Consider the following 18,126-nt stretch of genomic DNA (forward strand, 5'->3'; position numbering starts at 1 on the left):
AACTTTTGTCCTTGTTCCTAAATCCATGGTTCAGAACTAGGGTCGAGGTACGACCTTATCTTAAGAACGGTCTTCCGCTAAAGTAGGGAACATCTAACGTTCCAGAATGCCAAATATGAAGAGTTTAGAAGAAAATAGCAAGAAAGAAAACATTTTTCTGCATCAAATTTTGCGTTACTTATCATAGGATATACTAGCAAGCTGTCTCGATATTACCTTGACAAGCCATGAGTGATTAAACAGTACACAGTTTATGCTCTTTGCAAATTAATATTCATAAAGATTTTTAGGGGCTCAAAAGGCTTCTAGTTGGTAATCTTAGCAGAATAACATGGTTGAAACTTTTCGTTTTATAAAAAAAAACTCTGGAAATTAAATAGAAATGCTTTTGATTAAATTTTGAAACATTCATTGGGAAATAATCCTGTTGAATAGGTTCTGTTTTTTTTCTAAACAGTGTTTCATCTTGCACACTTTATCGCAGCAACCAGCCAACATCGATTCCGCGAAATAACGAAGATAATAAAACTGTGAAGCAAGCAAAAACCTTGTCTTGAAAAGCAGACCATTCACTACACTAACACATTTTATAGTTCTGTTTACCTGCATTTCTTTATTCCTTTATGAATCTGAGGCATGCTGATTCCCAATAATACTCTAGGTTTTGCGCAGCATCAGTGATTTGCCAAAAATTGAAAGAAAAGTAAATATGAAATAATATTATATTTATTAACAGTGTACAGAACAATGTACAAATGCGCAGTACAGAACTGAATATTAATTTTTCTACAATTAAACAGAACGCTAAAAATCACGCGTTAAAGAGTAGAAACCCTCTTCCAGTTAATCAAAAAAAAAATTTCAAAAATGTACCTTGAATGTCTTTGCCTATTGTGATCAGTGGGATCATCTCGAACCACAAACTCAATAGTCACTCGTCGTAGCTTCATTTCACTTTCCTTGGTACCGCTTCTCCACTGACTGTCTGTCCTGGTGAAACCTGTCCAGATTTCGTCTCAAAATTCCAAGTGAAATTACAAGTAATGGAGCTTGAATGGTATTCTGTATCCAATTTTTCCTTAATTTTTAATCAATTTGACAAATAGTTTGTAATTTTCACTCTTAATGGTGAAAATTAAGAGGAAATTTTCTGCAAGGTGAAATGATTGCGATGCATTTCGCTTACCATCAGTGTCCTTGTCTTTCAATTCTTACCAAGCTAGTATATGCTTAACGCGACCAATAAATTTGCTAAATTTCACTCTTTCGGACAATTTTGGAAACACATTGTATAAGCTTGAAGGAAGCACAGTGAGAATTCAATTCCTTAAATTGTTTGACCATCCTGGCTTTGTTTCTTGGAACAAAGGGATTGTTTTCTGTGTTGTGTTCACCAGGGACCGCAACCGAAATGTAAACAGAAAATAGCAGAACAAGATTTTTCAAAAAACGTTCTGTAAAAATATGCATAAGTGACATTTCTTTTTCTGTGTGGAAATCTTTGCAGCTTGGATCCATTAGATTATCCACTTTTGAAAGAGTTGTCAGTAGCTCTGTATTAGATTTGGTTAGACTCGAGTCCCTCACTATGCTATCCAATTCTTGCTGATTAGACAAATGACGCTTGTAATGTGAGCGTGCGTCTAAGGTGAAATTCATTAGCGGATGATATGTCGGGATACACACAGCTTTTCGATCCGACGACTTTAAACTTTGATATATTCACAACTGTTGCTTTTGCAACAGTTGTCATGGAGATTTGCTGGTTCTCCGCATATTTAAGCCATGGCAAAATGCATACACTTACGACTACCACGAAACTATCCCTCTAACATTGACTTGCAACTACCACATGAGGGAGGGGCCAACAACCTGTCTTTATTCCTTTAGGCATCAAAAGTAGGGTTCCTAAGGCACTGCAAAACATGGCCCTATCAACTATGTTATGCTTCAACTGCTTTGGATCTATATAATATCCACAAACATTGGAGAAAGAGTTTGGGGATACCTTATACCGTTGTAGGGTAGCCATATATAGGGTATTTCAAAAATAATGGTCAATAATTTAAAGGTGACAAGTACAAACTAAAATAAGCAAAAAAGTCCCAGTGAACATCTGGCTGCAAATGAACCGTTTTCGAGATAATGCACATTTTCTGTTAAGATCCGCCACTGATGGGAGCACTAGTTTAGCAAAAAGCTGTGAATCATTTGCTAAGGGTGATTTTATTAAACATAAGAAAATACATTTTTTAATTTTTGGTTTCAACACAACAGAATTTTACAGATGTTACAGTATGTTACAAAAGGTGTTCAAAATGCTGTCCTTGCATCCGTACGCTGCTTTTGTAGTCTTCTCTGTATTGAGTTGCGAATCCTCTCAGGCATTCTTGGGTCATTTCTGATTTGCTGAAAGGCCCCTTCAACCCGACGCTGGAATTCCTCAACTGTGTTAATGTCAGAAGTGTACACCTAGCTTTTTTACATGACCCCAAATACAAAAATCCACAGGATTTAAGTCTGGTGATCTGGGAGGCTACATTACAGGCCCACCTCTACCTATCCACCATTGACCATACCTTCTAGTTAGATACCGAGTCACAACTCGAGTGAAATGTACCGGTGCACCATCACGCATAAACCACATGTTCTGGCGTTGCTGAAGTGGAACATTATCATCATCAAGGAGGTCTGGAAGAACGTTCTCAGGAACTGAAGGTTTGTTTGTTATTTGGTTTTTGGGAGCATTAGCAACTAAGGCCATATTGCTCCGGGAATATGCGGTGGTATTTCCCTGACCTTTCCGCATCCTCCGTATTTGGTGGTGACGGGATCGAACCCCGGTCTAATCAAGAAGCGGAACTGAAGGTACAGCTCTCCTGTTTGGTAGTAAGTGTGGTCCAATTAGACGGTCTCCTAGTAGTCCTGCCCAGACATTCAACAAGAAACGTTACTAATGTCGTGACTCGTGAATTGCTTTAGGATTTTCGTCGGACCAAACGTGACAGTTATGAAAATTAAAAATACCATCACGAGTAAATCCAGCTTCGTCGGTGAACAAAATGTTGTTTAAAAATTGTGGGTGGGTTCAGAACACACTGTCGTTGCATCCACTGGCCGTAGTTCACTCTGGAAGGGTAGTCTATATTGCTGAGACCTTGTACACGCTGGATATGGTAGGGGTACAGTAATATACAATGTAAAATTCGCCACACACTGCTATGACTCAGTACACGCTCTTGCAGAGCGTGTACTGAGTCATAGCAGAGAAACCCTCTTTGTCGAAATTCTTGGATCTTGTTCTATTCTTTCTAACACCCTTTCCTCAACATCAGGTGTTATGCTTCTGAGCCTACCTGCTCGTACTCCATGTGTGAAGCGCCCATGTTCGGCGTTGATGTACCCCGATGAAAGTGCGCCTGTTGAGCTGCCTTCGGCGGGGAAATGCTTCTTGATACAAACGTTCAGCCTCGAGTGCACTGCCGTTGGCTTTACCATATATGAACTGCATGTCCGCATACTCTTCGTTGCTTTAACCTCTTTCCATGTTGACTATCCTTTGACAAATACTAGTATGTATGCTGCTACGTCTCAGAGCATTGAAAGGGAGAGAATGAGCATAACCTAACCTAAACAAACAAGTCAGTTGCGGATCCTAACTAGAAATTTGCAATATCTCGAAAACGATTCACTTAAGGACCCAGGTTTACTAGGCTTTGTTTTGCATATTGTAGTCTGTACAGTTCACCTTTAAATTATTGACCATCACTTTTGAAAACCCTGTATATCACAGTATTGGCTTGTATCATATGTATGTACAAGTGAGTAACAAAACGTCGCAAAAACAACTTTTAGTTGTTGCCAAAATATTGACACTAGATAAACACCCATTATTGTGGAATTCACAGAGAAAATTAGAGTAGTACGTTATCCGCTCTGCTTTTCCCTTTTTTTTTTAATGCCCCCACTCTATTATAAATATTAAAAAGCTCTCCATAATTGCCTACGCAAATTATTTAGAGATTCTGTCCATTTCGCAGCCTGTAGAAGAAGCTAGGCCAAACAATGTTTTATTAGTCAATGTTTAGAAATCATCAGAACTTCCTTGTTCCTTTCGTCCTTACTCTGAATCCTCAAGAAGCCGCTCATCTCGCAATACCAGAGAACCCATTCCACTTCAATTTACTCTTGTCATTGGAAACTGCAATTCAAAAGGTTCAAGTACGTGAATATATCGATTCTAAACTCTGGTTTAAAACCCACCTTCAAAAAGTCAAAAATAATGCTTGGAGCCTAAAGCAAAATTTAATTCGCAATTTGACTAACCATAGGAAGTATTGTAGATTAAAACTCGTATGCATCCTATCATGCTTTATGGCTCAGTAATTTGGTCTGCTGCACAAAAAATCTTTCTCCTTTCTTCGGTATTCCACATTCTTAAATGGGCATGTTTTAATATGCGTTATAGAAATCCTAAAATGTCTTGTCTTCTGCGCATGTAGGTATGATAGGAGTATGACTGATTGGAATGCATTCCCTTGAATGACAGGCGCCTCCCCTTGTTCATGACTGCAGTTGGGTAATCAATTTTGAAAGCCCATACTGCCTCCCTGCTGATGCCATGATGATTCCTTTTCTTAGGCGGCATGGCTTGGAATGCTGATACTGGTTTTAGCCGGCTTTTCTCCTTTCCCTATTATTCAAAATTTAGCCGGTCTGACAGGTGTCGGATTGTCAGACTTTTTTGACTCAACTAGCCAAGACAAGGACCTTGATCCCACATAGGGCGCCCTGGCCCTAAGTTCGTTTCATTTCCAGGACACTGTCCATCTTCCCTTCACCTATTTACCCAAACTTTCGCCTGGTGGGCCCTAAGACTTTAAATATTTTTGACTGGTCTTAAGGGTAGTTGCTCCTGCAGGGGTGAGCCTTCTGTCTCAATTTTTCCAATTGCTGGTGGAAGCCTTCGTATCATCCACCTTGTTCTCCTTTCCCTATTATCCAAAATTGAAACTGTCACCTCGCGCTCCCCTCCAGCGAAATCTTCTATTTTTTTATTTATTTTTTGTACGTGGCTCACTCAGGCGACTCCAGGATTCTCCCCAGCAGAGTCTAATCCCTACTGTCTTGCTTAGCTCTCCACACCCGGTACCGTAACAAGGGGTCGGTGGTGCTCCACGGCCCCTAGGCTAAGAGACCAGATGAACAATATAACCCTACATTCTATTCAACACACGAGAACTGATTGAAGAGTTGTGGGGAACCACCGATGCCGTATGACTCTAAACACTATGGACAGTATGTACTAACTATATCTCAATTTCGAAACTAGTATTCCTCCATTCTCTGAAGACATTTTCCCAAAATGTATACTTCACTTCTCCGCTTCCATCTATCTGGGATAAAACTGGTATTAGAGTTCCTAAGGAAAAAAATAAACAAAAAACTATTTCCAGATGCTCTCCAAAACACTCGATAGATTTTCCTGCAACACAGTTCTCAAACTCCTAAACCATAGTGAAACAGATATGTGCTTGTTTGTAACTGATAAAGCCTGTCATTCTAGGACTGTTGCCAACATCCTCTAACAATAAAGTGATCAGGACCCAACGACATTATATATTTACGAGTTCTTCGCTACTCTATGAATTTTGAATTTTATATCTATCCATCGCTGGCACATGTTTATGTAATTGGAAGATTGTAAAATTTTTGTATTTTACTCTTTGAATGACTAATTAAATGCCCTTTCTGCCATACTAATTTTGATGTGTAAGCCCCTCTGGCCATATGCTGACCAGGGCGGGTCACTCTTCCTTAATAACGTATTTCTTTGAGTGACTAAAACTGACAATAGGTAACTAGTGTGATGTTTTCACTCTTCATACTAAATATGCGATCCAAATTTCTTTATCTGGCATTTTACGGCTCTCATTCTACTTCCTAATTATTTAGAATATCGGTTGCTCATATGGCAGTTCAATTCATTTGTCTCTTCCACGTCTTTCATCTGGATATACAAATAAAACATAACTCTGCATCACTCAGATCTCTCAATGATTTCAACCTCCGAGAATAACAGAGGGGGAGGTCTGATAGTATTAGAGTGGGAGGTAAAAGAGGCAGGGAGAGAGAAAATGCTGAAAAAAAATATTGACAACGACATTTAATGAAAGTGCTGCACAAAGAAGTTCATAAGCGAATGGATAACACAGATATACGTGCAAAGTACAGATGGAGTTATGAAGAACCTGCATTCTTTGGTCTGTGCAACCGATATTGCGTGAAACTTTGGAAAGAAAGGGCATGAGAGAATTATTTATTTTTCTGTTAAAGTTAAGAACAAACGTCTTTAAGCCATTTCGTATATATGATTCCTTCAAGACTTCATTCGTACTCCCAAGACGTTAGAACTAATCATTTATCGTAAATTATTTGTACGATGGATATAATTGTTTGGTGCTTAAAATTTCACGATCTCTAATATATTTTGTGCTGATAATTCGTTACAGCAGGACTTTAGGAACAATTCAATAGAATCACAGGATCAGAGAATTAGGTTTTATTTTTATAAAACTTAGTTTACAGCTAAAAAACATTTTCGTATATGGAATTAGGTGGTTGAAATATGTGTTTTTTTTTCCCCTGCTGGATTAGATTTAAATTTTAATTGGGATTTCACGTGCACTGAAAGTTTTTTTTTTTTTTTTTTTTTAAAGGTACGTTTCATTAATGATTGGGTTATTTTTTAATCCAAAAATCAGTTGACAAATGAGAGAGAATTTTTCTAAAACTTTTCAATTTCGCTTTTCAGGTGCTAATTGATTAGGCCTAACGAAACTTATTCCAATTATGCTCACATGAAAACAACCAATTGAGCTCGCTGCTTCGTGGCAAGAACTTGTTTTGTGCAGCAAAGGGAGCTGCACGAAGCAAGTTTGGCTGTGGAAGAGGTCTTAATCAATAGCTCTAATATTCTAAAAATATTTCTTGGCTAAATGCCTAAGAGTATGAAGAGTTGGTCGGTTTATGCATCGGTGGGCGGGCAGATATCCTGTTGTTGCAATAGTGACAACCCAGTTATGTAGAGGTAGTACAATAACTAGGCAAATCGTTGTGAAGGTATTCACAGTATGAGACATAATTAAACGAAAAATTCATACTACCTATGTAGTAGAAATTATGTACGTGCAGCAACCATGCATAAACCAACTCTTCAGCTCTAATATTGTTTGAACAACGGGAAACAAAATGCTCTTAAGGCTAGTGGTTACAATTACTCTCGCAAACCGTATTAAAAAAAAAGTCTGCGTTTGAATTTCGTCGAAACGGGATTCTAACTCAGACCTTTAAAGTTTAAGTCCATAAAACTTTATCCTCAAAATACAAAATTTTTTTATAGACTTTTATTCATTCGGAAGCCGATTTACTGTCTCGACAGAGGGTTACGTGGTCCTCCCCGCGCAGTTAAGAGACACTGCATAATGCGTTGGCGCATCATATAGCCTACGCTGCTGATGTGCCAATAAACACCAAACCAACCAACTCCTCAAGGCTTTAATTGCCGAGAAAAAAATCCAAAATAACCCAACCCGTTTAAAAAAAAAAACATGCAAATCTCGCCGGTGAACACAAACTTCTAGACATAAGACACACGAGCATCAATAAAGCGAAATCATAATCAAAAAAAGCGACACCTTATTTCTCTGTTTGTTTGTCTAAATCCATTTGACCAATTCTTGTTCTAATTGCCAAGCCGCTTGAACACAGCTGTAGCTGATTTCAAAGTTACATTCTTTATTTGTCACGGAATACAGCATAAGGAGGTCACTCTGACTGGATGACACCATCAACTCCCTTTGTTCCTTCCCATTCTCCATCAGAAACGGAATCATATGTTTGATATTTGTTAGTGTGGACCCATGATGGCAGCCTGGATTTATGGATTTCAGCATCTGGAACTGCGTTAGGCAGCATGTGCCAGTCCCTGACTTCCAAGAGTAGCGGTAAATATAGGATTACCAGAAAGGATTATTTATGTATTTAGGGGATAGAAACTACGTCACTCGTGTTCTTCAACCAATTACGCCAGTAACATTGGCATCCTACAGAAATGAACTGATAACTCGATTCTAATACTGCAACATTGCTCGTTGATAGAGAGAATTTTGAGCAAATCTAGTTGCTAAATACAGATTTTAGTCAGTTGTTTTATCGTTTGTTAAGTTACTTTTGTGTAATTTCATAACAGATGAATGTGGTATTAAACTTAAAATACGCACGAAAGAACTCCATTGATGGGATTAATGTTTTCTACTAGTAAAGATATGGGATTTTTATCCAGCTTTTGTTACTAAATTGTCTATTTCCAATTGTATAGTTCCAAGGTTTATGAATCCCATAACATAACTTATAAACGCTTCTCTATGTATTCGCCATAGTAAGCAAGATTTCCAACGTGCTCCCGAATCGTCTTGCCAAACCAAACATCGGGAGCGAAGATTGGAAAACTGTGTTGGAAATTAGCATAATAAAAAAAAAAATTGTGAAAATTCTATTTGTGACGTTTTTCATAATTTTTCTAGATTATCAATACTGTAGCGCGCGACTGCTGTCATAATTTCAGTTATTGAGAACTTGAGACTAGAGATGTGATTCTATTACGATGGTACACCGCCTCGTGGTGAGAGATGACCAAAGGATTAACTACATAAAAATTTCGTCCAATTACGTGGTCACCACGCTCTTTCGATCTAAATAGTTTAGAATTTTACATGAAGGACGTTTACAGAAATAAAGTGTTGACTGACAGCAAGTAATTTTAGAATATTCAACTTACTGCTGGAAAGGTAGACAGTTCCCCCTCAGGCGTTATACCATCTGCGTGAATCATTTGTTTACCAAATGAGAGGCGTGATCAAAGTGAACATTTCTTACTACTCCTTGCTTAACACTTACTACTCATTGCCTCTTCGGAAAGTTCAAAATCTCTCCGTATAAACTTCTCTTATGACTGCTCATATGGTTGAAGTAAGTCAACATAGCTTGATTCCTGTTGGAGTCAACAAGAATTCTCTATAACGAGTTCTTTGAGTCGGGACTGTAGGTGTAGGAGACTTCTTCATACCGAGTTCAGCCTAGAATATAACGACAGGGTGCTGTGACGTCTTATGACTTCATTTGCTTACCACTCATCTGTCCACTGTCCAAGAATTGAGCGATCTATTTAGCTTACATGGCTGAACAGACCTGAAAAGGATTACCATCATCTGTGGAATGGATATCAAGGACTTCTAATAAATAGCCAACTGTATATTTATAACTTTATAGGTTCTCTTCTTTATTTTTTTCATAGGAGTATCTCTCAAGTATTTCATAGGAGTATCTCTCAAGTATTTCATAGGAGTATCTCTCAAGTTTACACCTACTATCACATATGAAGTTTTGTTAGCCTAATCGAAATTATATAAAATACATGCAGGTATATTTATGGCACAGTGCACCTATAATAGATAAACATGAAGCATTTGATCTTCATTTCAGTCATATGAAAGGTAGGCATTTTGCTTATATTTTGATAGCTTGGACAGTCTTTGACTACAATTGTAATAAATGAGTGGGTCGGTGGTATGGTGAACCAAGCCACTTTAAAATAGTATTGAAAAAAAAAAATCAACTTCGTATCAGCCAATAAAAAAATTCATTGTTAGATAAATTTAAATAAATCATGTCAATATTATACGATTCGAACGTTGTGGAGAGGTAACTGCATAGTTATAAACAAGGGAGACTTGGATCACTTTCCTGCTGAATCTCATGCAAGGTGGACTTGGCTCTGTAAAATTTAACACTATCAGATGTTCTTCGGCGTTATAAGGAACCACTGCGCTCTATCGGCCAGATAAAGAATTAAGGACTTGTTCCACATTTTCACTGAATAATTATTGGCTTGAAGTCCAAGTCTAATTTTTCTTAAAGTCGGGCTTAGTACACCTGTAGCCCGACTTTAAGAAAAATTAGACTTGGTTCACTATACTTCTGACTCACTCAAATATGAACAGTCTTAATCTGAGAATCGGGTAAATGAGAAGGTTAAAACTGATCCTTTGGTTTCTTTCAAATTTATTATTTATTTCGCTACCAAAGCGATATAAGCTTTAATACAGAACTAATACAAGCCATATAATGTTTGTAAATGCCTTTATTGTAGGCTCATTTCCATGTTTCTGGATTAGAAATCAAAATACTTCGCTGAAGGGCGAGTAAGGGAACGGTCGATGGTATTAGCAAATATCCTTAAAGTAATCTTAGCTTTATACCCTATCCAAATAGCTTTTAATATGAATAAAAATTCTGTATCAATAATAACATACATTGCCCTACCATTAATATCCGGACACCCTTCCATGGATGGGGAAACAGGTCCTATTCATGAACAAGATCACAGAACACACTGGGCTTCGAACAGACAATTGCAAAAGTGGGCATGCAAGAGGACACGTTCAACAGAATTGATCACCTCAACAAATGCTAGGTGCCGATTAACATGGTGTAAGGAGCGCGAATCCTGAACTGTAGAGCAGTGAAAAACAGTCCTATGGACAGACAAGTTGAGGTTCGCAGTGATGGCCGATCCTGGGTGTGGCGAATGGGATTAGTTCCTTCCTGATTGTATCCTCCCAACAATGAAGTTTGGAGGCAGTGTCATGGTTATGGGGTTGCTTTCATGGTATGTTTGGCCCATTTGTCGTTATCGACAAAATCACGAATGCTGTGCAATTCGTGTGGACAATTATGCACTTCCAACATTATGGCAATACTTCGGGGAAGGCTCGTACCTGTATCAGCAAGACGACGCCATATTTTCTGGATTAGAAAATATGGTGTTGAGTCCTGATCTGAACCTTATCGAGCATCTTTGGGATGTATTGGATCGTCGGATACATGCATGTCGATATCGCCCAAAGAACAAGGCCGAACTGGTGGCTGCGTTAATGGTTAATGGCCGAGTGGAGGAACCGACATTTACACCTGATATTTACAAAAGGCTGGTTGACAGTATGCCGCGAAGATTGAAGGCCATCAGAAAAGCAAAAGGTTTAAGCACAAAATATTAAATGACACAATAAAACTTTTTTTTTTTTTTTTTTTGTGTGTGTAAAGGTAGGTGTCCGGATATTAATGGAAGGGCAGTGTATTTGTGGAATTACGCATGTCATTGTTGATTAATTTGCCGATTTGATTATGTGTCAGGGTGGCTAAAGTTAACCTGGAAATATTTTTTCCTTCTCGAAGGCCAACACTACTGTGACCAAGTCGTTTTCAAGGTTGAATATTATTTTCCCTTGTATATGACAGTGCCCCTATCTTTTGTGCAATGGATAATACAAGATGGCATCGGATCCTTTCACAGTGCAGTATTACGAAATTTCTTTTGAAAGAGAACGAAACCCTGACAATTTTACGTAGGTTACGTTTATGGTATGGTATGGTATGGTATGGTTAAGAGGCCCCATCACATGTGGCTGGTCAACAAGTTTAACAGGTCACGAAGCAATCACTATCTGCTGCTTGCTCACGTTCAGCCGAATGTTGTCATTGGCATGAACATTCGACACGTAGAGAAACTGATTATGGAAAACAGGCACGTCGTAGTGCATGATACTACCTTAATACGTTCATAACAAATCACGGCTGCCTTCGTTGGAAAGAGTATCCACGATGAGCATCAAGGATGCAACCCGTATTTCTGAATATTAATACTGGCACGTGACGAGACCTGGGTGTTCGGTGGCAGCGTGCGTTAAACGCCAAAGCAACTAAAGCTGTGAGACGTCAGTATATTTTCTCTAGAGCTGTGTTTTTTTTTTTTTTTTTTCGGTTCGTTTGTGGGACAAAAAATCAGTTTCTGGGAGGAGATAAAAACCATGCAACCCCCCTTCTGAGACTGATTTACTCAGTCACGTTGTGAAAAAAAATCCCATAAAATACCTCTTTGTTGACGAGAATCAAATCATAGCCTTGTCCATCCGGTGTTGGGAGGAGGGTGATTATATCTACTATTCTACCCAAAGGGTCCATGGCCGCACTACTTCAAAGTCATGACCAGTGTCATCTGGGATGCAGAATACATGTCGGTTTGCTGCGTCGAGGTTTGTTAATTGATTCTCAGCATTACAGCAACTGGCCATGTAATGAGGTGCATCGGAAATTTGCAAAAAAAAAAAAAAAAAAAACCACATGAAAACTGCAAAAGTAGACCATCCTATTGCATGATAAAGAAAGACTGACCGTCCAGTACGTTTATGACAACGACTCAACTTTGGTCTAGAAAATGGTTGAGTTTTCTTCCTTGCAGTCCGGAATTGGCCGCCAGTGATTTTAATTTGTTTGAGCTGCTGAAAGAGAAGAAATTTCAAACAGATGAAGATGTGAAGTGTGGGGTTTTTCAGCATTATGTGATCAGTCTAAATCTTTCTGAGCCGACAATATCAGTACCTTGATACTTTCAGCACAGAGATGCCGTGGAAAGGAATGATAGTATGGTCATTGTGATGTTTCTTGTAAAATTCCAGGTGATTTTTAAACCAATGTCGTTGTATCATTAACTGTTCATTAATCCCCCTTTCCTGAATAAAGTTTATCGCTCATAGCGACTTGCTGGCGATTAAAAACTGGATGTCAAAAACAGTAGACCTCTTAGTAAGACCGCATTAAGAAATTTCTCTGTCATTTACGGAGTTGAATCGAGACTTTTTTCCAAACAAGTGACAAGCGAAGAAAGCTATATACTACCAAAGAGTGCCTGATAATTTTGTGAAGGAGAATGTGGCATTTCGTGAGTTGTAGGTCATTTGAATTCCATCAAGTGCAATTTGACGTATTCACCATTAAGTGTGGGAGACCTTACTGCGTCATGTACTACACCGAAAGATTCTTATTACTTAATATTTCTCGAAGATTACAATCCCTACCCCCATGTACTTTGGGGGCTGCAAACATTTTCTCACAGTAAGATACAATATGACCAGAAGAAGCGTACCATGTTACGTGCTTAATGAACATCTAATGCATCTTGTAACGTAATGGCTGACGTCTATTTACATCCAGCTCGATCTAAAGATGGCACACATACGCAGCAACCTTGAACTGTCAACGTCAATAATTACCTTGAATCACATCGCTGAATACAATAGTCGCCCACAGCAGCAAGGGACTAAGTTTTTCCAGGAGAAATGTGATCGCCTATTTTGGGAATTCTTAACAGTAAATTAATGACATTATTATGAGGTGGGACGAAAGATTAAAACGGGAGGTGTTCAGTGTGCCTATGGTGGAGCCCTGTATTTCAACTGCCTTGAAATATTAGACCTTTCACGATTTTATAACCTTTTAAGTGAAAGATTGTAAGAGGCAGTAAGATTTTGTACCTTAATCTTCTGATCAGAACCATCTCTTGCATTTATTAAAATGTAAGATTCGAAAGTTAAAAAACAAAATCGATTTTAAAAGTTGAATTAAATGTTTTAAATTATGTAATTATTATTATAGTTTTACAATAGCAAAATCCCTTGATAAAGAAGAGTTTTTACCAACATCTCTTGATAAGAGCCGTTACAGTAATGAAAAGAAAGTAATTGCATCTTTCTCATGAAAATTTATTTTGGAAAAAGAAAGATAAATTATGGTTTTCATGAAGAAGCTGCGCTTCTTGTCCAGATGTTCTCTAGCATGAAACAAGAAGCGAAATACAAGGCGATGCCAACCTTATTCGTGCGGAATGCTGCAACTCTGGTTGCACGGAACAAGCATTCGAATTTCCAACTTAAATTTAATATTAGTGATTTATTGTTGTGTTTACGTGGCCCATTATGGAAATCGCCTGTCGTTACCCGGAACTTTGATTTCAAAATTTAAAAGTTTTTTGTTTTGGATTTCCAAGAGATTTTACTCAGACGGGATTTCAAATAAGCAAAAGCAGTTTTCTCTGCCTCGATCTTAGAACAATAACCGCGCGTTGTAATCGTTAGGTCATTTGAATTATGTCGACTGGAAGCAGCTGAAATGAATAGGGCATTGAAGGAACCATAGATGAAATTGCTGTTTCATCTGTGGTTCACTGTGTAAAGTGATCACAAATTTTGTAATATTAATAATTATCTCTGATTTTGTATTTTTAATATAAGAAGAATGTGAGGGACTGTATCTGTGGAACAGTGGAAAAAGCCATTTAAGGTATAAATTCATTAGTAGCTCTGAATATACGCTTCTCTACAATTTAAATCTGAATGCCTGCCTATCTACAAATAATTTTAATTTACAGGAAAACTACTACTTGTGCTGAAACTTCTAGCCTTTGACAGTTTCTACGGAACGCAATTTTTGTAAATATCCTGCGATATTTTCGGCCATTCGACCTTCAAAGAGGCGACCAATTCACCTCTGTTTTTGAGACCTATAGCTTTTCTATAGGGTTGAAGTCGGGCTCCCGGCTGGCCTGTTCAACTTTTCGACGCTCATATCCTGAAACCAATCACAACGCGAGCAGTATGACAGGAGTGTTGCCCTGTTCATAAAGGTGTGATCCTTCTCCGACATGCTACCACATCAATGATATCGCATTATTATCCAGGACTTCTAAATAGATATTAGTTTTCCTGGCTTTATTCAAAACAACCGATGGTCCCAGGCCGAACAATGAAAAACGTTGCTTCTGCCAAAACTTCATTATCCGGACGATAAAGTCCTGCAGGTAACTTCTCCTGACATCCACCACACCAAGGAAAGACTGTCAGACCAGTAGGCCATGTACCATTGCTCGTAATTCTAAAGCACAGCCTCCATTGGTATACGGTCCAGAAATAGCAGGCTTGACACCAAGCTGAACGACGTCTGGCATTAGTCAGGGTGATTAGTGGCTTGTGGACAACTGCACAATCATAGTAATCTGTATTATGCAGCGTACCGTAATGGTGCTGACATGCGTCCCAATCGTCTGTGTGTGTGTGGTCGACAACTTCGTTCAGCTTTGGAGGTGCTCTGTGTTGTTTCGTGACGATTTCAGCGCCAGTCTGGATCCATTTGCAGACCACATTATCAATCGTAGATCTAGATATCGTATTTTGTGGTTGAAATGTCACGTATAGGCTGATTTATGTGGCGCCCTATATTCCGCCCTGGAAGTCAGTGAACTCCATCAGTTACAGAATCTTGCATTCACAACATTACCATTGCCTTCTCGAAAGCCTACGAGCATATTTATAGTTGGGTAGAACACGTGGCTCTTGGGTAGGCGACCAACTATCAGCGGAGGGTGTTCGGTTATGAATGGTAGGGCAAGTGTATATTGCTGATCCATCTTTTGTGTGGTGTTACTTCTAGTCCCTCTGTCATAAAACTTATACTTTTATCCGTTTTTCAGTTTTGCATTATTCAATGTCAATAAATATGATATAAGTAGAAATTCATAATTTCTAACGCATCCATTGCAATTGAATTATGGGTGTGTGTGTGGTGTTTGTTATACGAAAGGAATTTCAGAACATGTTGGACGCTTTTATTCAATTGTTATGACACTTGTGAAGAGCATGTCCCAAAATCAAATGAAACTTTACCACTGTTGAAACCGGCTAAACTTATCAGGAATGTTTATTAGATAGACTAATGATTTTCATTAATTAGACATTATTTAAATTGACTTTCCAGGATCTTTAACTTGGTCTGGTTTGGCCTTCTGGCGGTATTTAGCCATACGAAGTTATTGGAAGTGCTCTGAACTGGCTGTGAAATATTTTATAAGTAAGACATATCTATTTTTTCATAAAAATCTATAATATTTTTCCCAGGATGGAGGAGGCTTTCTCAAGGTTGTGCTGTAGGCTGCCAGTACTTGATATTTATTTAAAGATTATCTATTAGCGGTTGATGGTTTAAAGTTCCTTGTTTGATTTAAGCATGTAACCTTAAGGTTCATATATATATTGCTACCAACAGGCTGAAGTGAAAATTCAGGACTGTTCTGCAGTATCGTTTTCTGAAGTTCGAAAAATGTAAATAGTTACTAATTTTCAACATGTTATTGACGCGTTAAAAGAAGTGGGGACTTGTATTTTGCCAATCATGGTTCATTTCCGGTTATGCATGTCTTGAAACACTTTTGTTAAAAGAGCACCTGTTAATATAGGGTTTCTAAGGAAAAGGAAAATTTAAGGGAATACAAAAAGTGTCCTTTTTTAAGAAAAGCATTATTTTGAAAAAATATATCTGTTTCTGATTGATCTAGAATTATCCGATAACACTGAGGTCCAAACGTTAAGTTACAGTCATAATATCTCAGATAGCAAAAATGTAAACTGACTGATCACTGAATTATGACCACCTACCTAATACCATGTTGGGTTTTGACGGCGCATTATGGCCTCAGCTGCCAATGCGCCATTAAACATCAACCAACCGTGTTGTTCGCGCGGATAGCAGCCGCTCGTCACCTAATCATAGACTCCATCAGATGTCTGGAGACGTCCGTAGGGATCTGCAGCAATGCTGCATGCAAGGCTTTCCACATTGTTGGAATAGACGACAGTTGCCTCACTTCCTGTTCCAAAACATCCCACAGGTGCAGTTGAATTGGAGTCAGGCGAATTTTCAGGTCAATCAAGATGGTTGATATCTTCACTGTGTTCCTCAAACTACTCGTGCACAGTGCGGGTTATCGTCTTGGGAGATTTCTGTCCCTGAAAAATGCAACATGGCAGGGTGCGCATGGTCTCCTAAGAGCTGCCGGTAGACTTCAGCAGTGAAACGTTGGTCCATTCGCATAAGGAGTCCTAGTTCTTACAAGGACTAGGAGTCCTAGTCCTTGCTTAATATAGGGCAAAACATGCCCTATATTAAGCAACCACCGCCACCTGCCTGGTTAATGGGCACCGTACACGATGGATCAGGCGCATTATAGCCATAGTAGCTTATGCGCCATTAAACTCCCATAACAACAACAACAACACGATGGATCTACGGATTTGTATTACTTTCACCACATGAGAAGGCGTGTTGCACCAGATATTTGGTTTCATCCGATCAGCACTCATTTCCAGTCCTCCAGTGTTCAACCCTTGTGTTGTTGACACCACAGCATTCGCTGTCGACAATGATCGGGGTTGAGGGGAGGGTATCTCTTGGATCGTCTGCTGTTTTATGCAATACCTCCGAGTGTGCGATGCATCGTCATTTGGGATGTTTGTTTGTTTATTTGGTTTTAGGAGCATTAGCAACTAAGGCCATATTGCTCCGGGAATATGCGGTGGTCATTCCCTTGACCTTTCCGCATCCTCCGTATTTGGTGGTGACGGGCTCGAACCCCGGTCTAATCAAGAAGCGTGTGCTACGCACTGCTGCTCCTTCCCACCTGGCTACGGAGGCGCCGTCATTTGGGATATTTCTTGCATTCCCCATATTGTACGCGATGTCAACTGTCGCTCAGTGATCTGCCGTTGAGCCTGTACAACGCGCGGCCCCCTTCGCTTGCCGGTAACAACCAGAATAGTAATCTCTTTCTATGTGGTTACAAGGTTCGAAGTGTGTGTGTATTATACGTTCTCTGTAGTTAACTCTCTGGGAATTACTTTCAAAGCTGAATCTTCGTTCAGCTCTAAAGATAAATGTCCCGTTGGTTTTGGCTCTAGAGCTTGTGAAGGGTGAAGCCAGATTATTGCGAAGGCAGACGGGTTCTTCTGCTGGAGGAGATGAAGAGAAAAACTATGGATTGTCTCCAATAGTTACCATTTTCTGTAGCCCTCCGTGTATAGGTCTAGAAGCTGTGTGCCTGCAGGAGTCGAATTGTCGTTCTTGATATTTTTTTTTTATAATTTATATCAAATTGAAGTGTGTGCTTCTCCTTGCGACCACGGTATATGCCAGAGTATTAGCAACGTAAAACATATCATATCGTCCATGGAGGAAACTTTGTTCAACCTACAGAGTAGGTCTTCATCCGTAAAATTTCCCGGGGAATTTGAAATCGTCCATCCTACGGAAGTGTATAGATTATTTTATATGGGGAAGAGCCTTCACAGGGACCCATTTAGCTAGAGGAGGAAGAGGATTCAGTATCCCTTACTTTATTTCGGC

The 18,126-nt window shown here is 39.0% G+C and overlaps 1 protein-coding gene across 1 annotated transcript in view; it reads right to left on the reverse strand.

The window, feature by feature from the left end:
• Window positions 1-18,126, reverse strand: part of LOC150080593 (acetylcholine receptor subunit beta-like 1) — a 186,028-nt gene that overhangs the window by 74,856 nt on the left and 93,046 nt on the right. The window lies entirely within an intron of this gene.

Source organism: Mastigoproctus giganteus, chromosome 9, assembly GCF_048544385.1.
Source record: "Mastigoproctus giganteus isolate SK-2022 chromosome 9, ASM4854438v1, whole genome shotgun sequence".
Classification (NCBI taxonomy): domain Eukaryota; kingdom Metazoa; phylum Arthropoda; class Arachnida; order Uropygi; family Thelyphonidae; genus Mastigoproctus; species Mastigoproctus giganteus.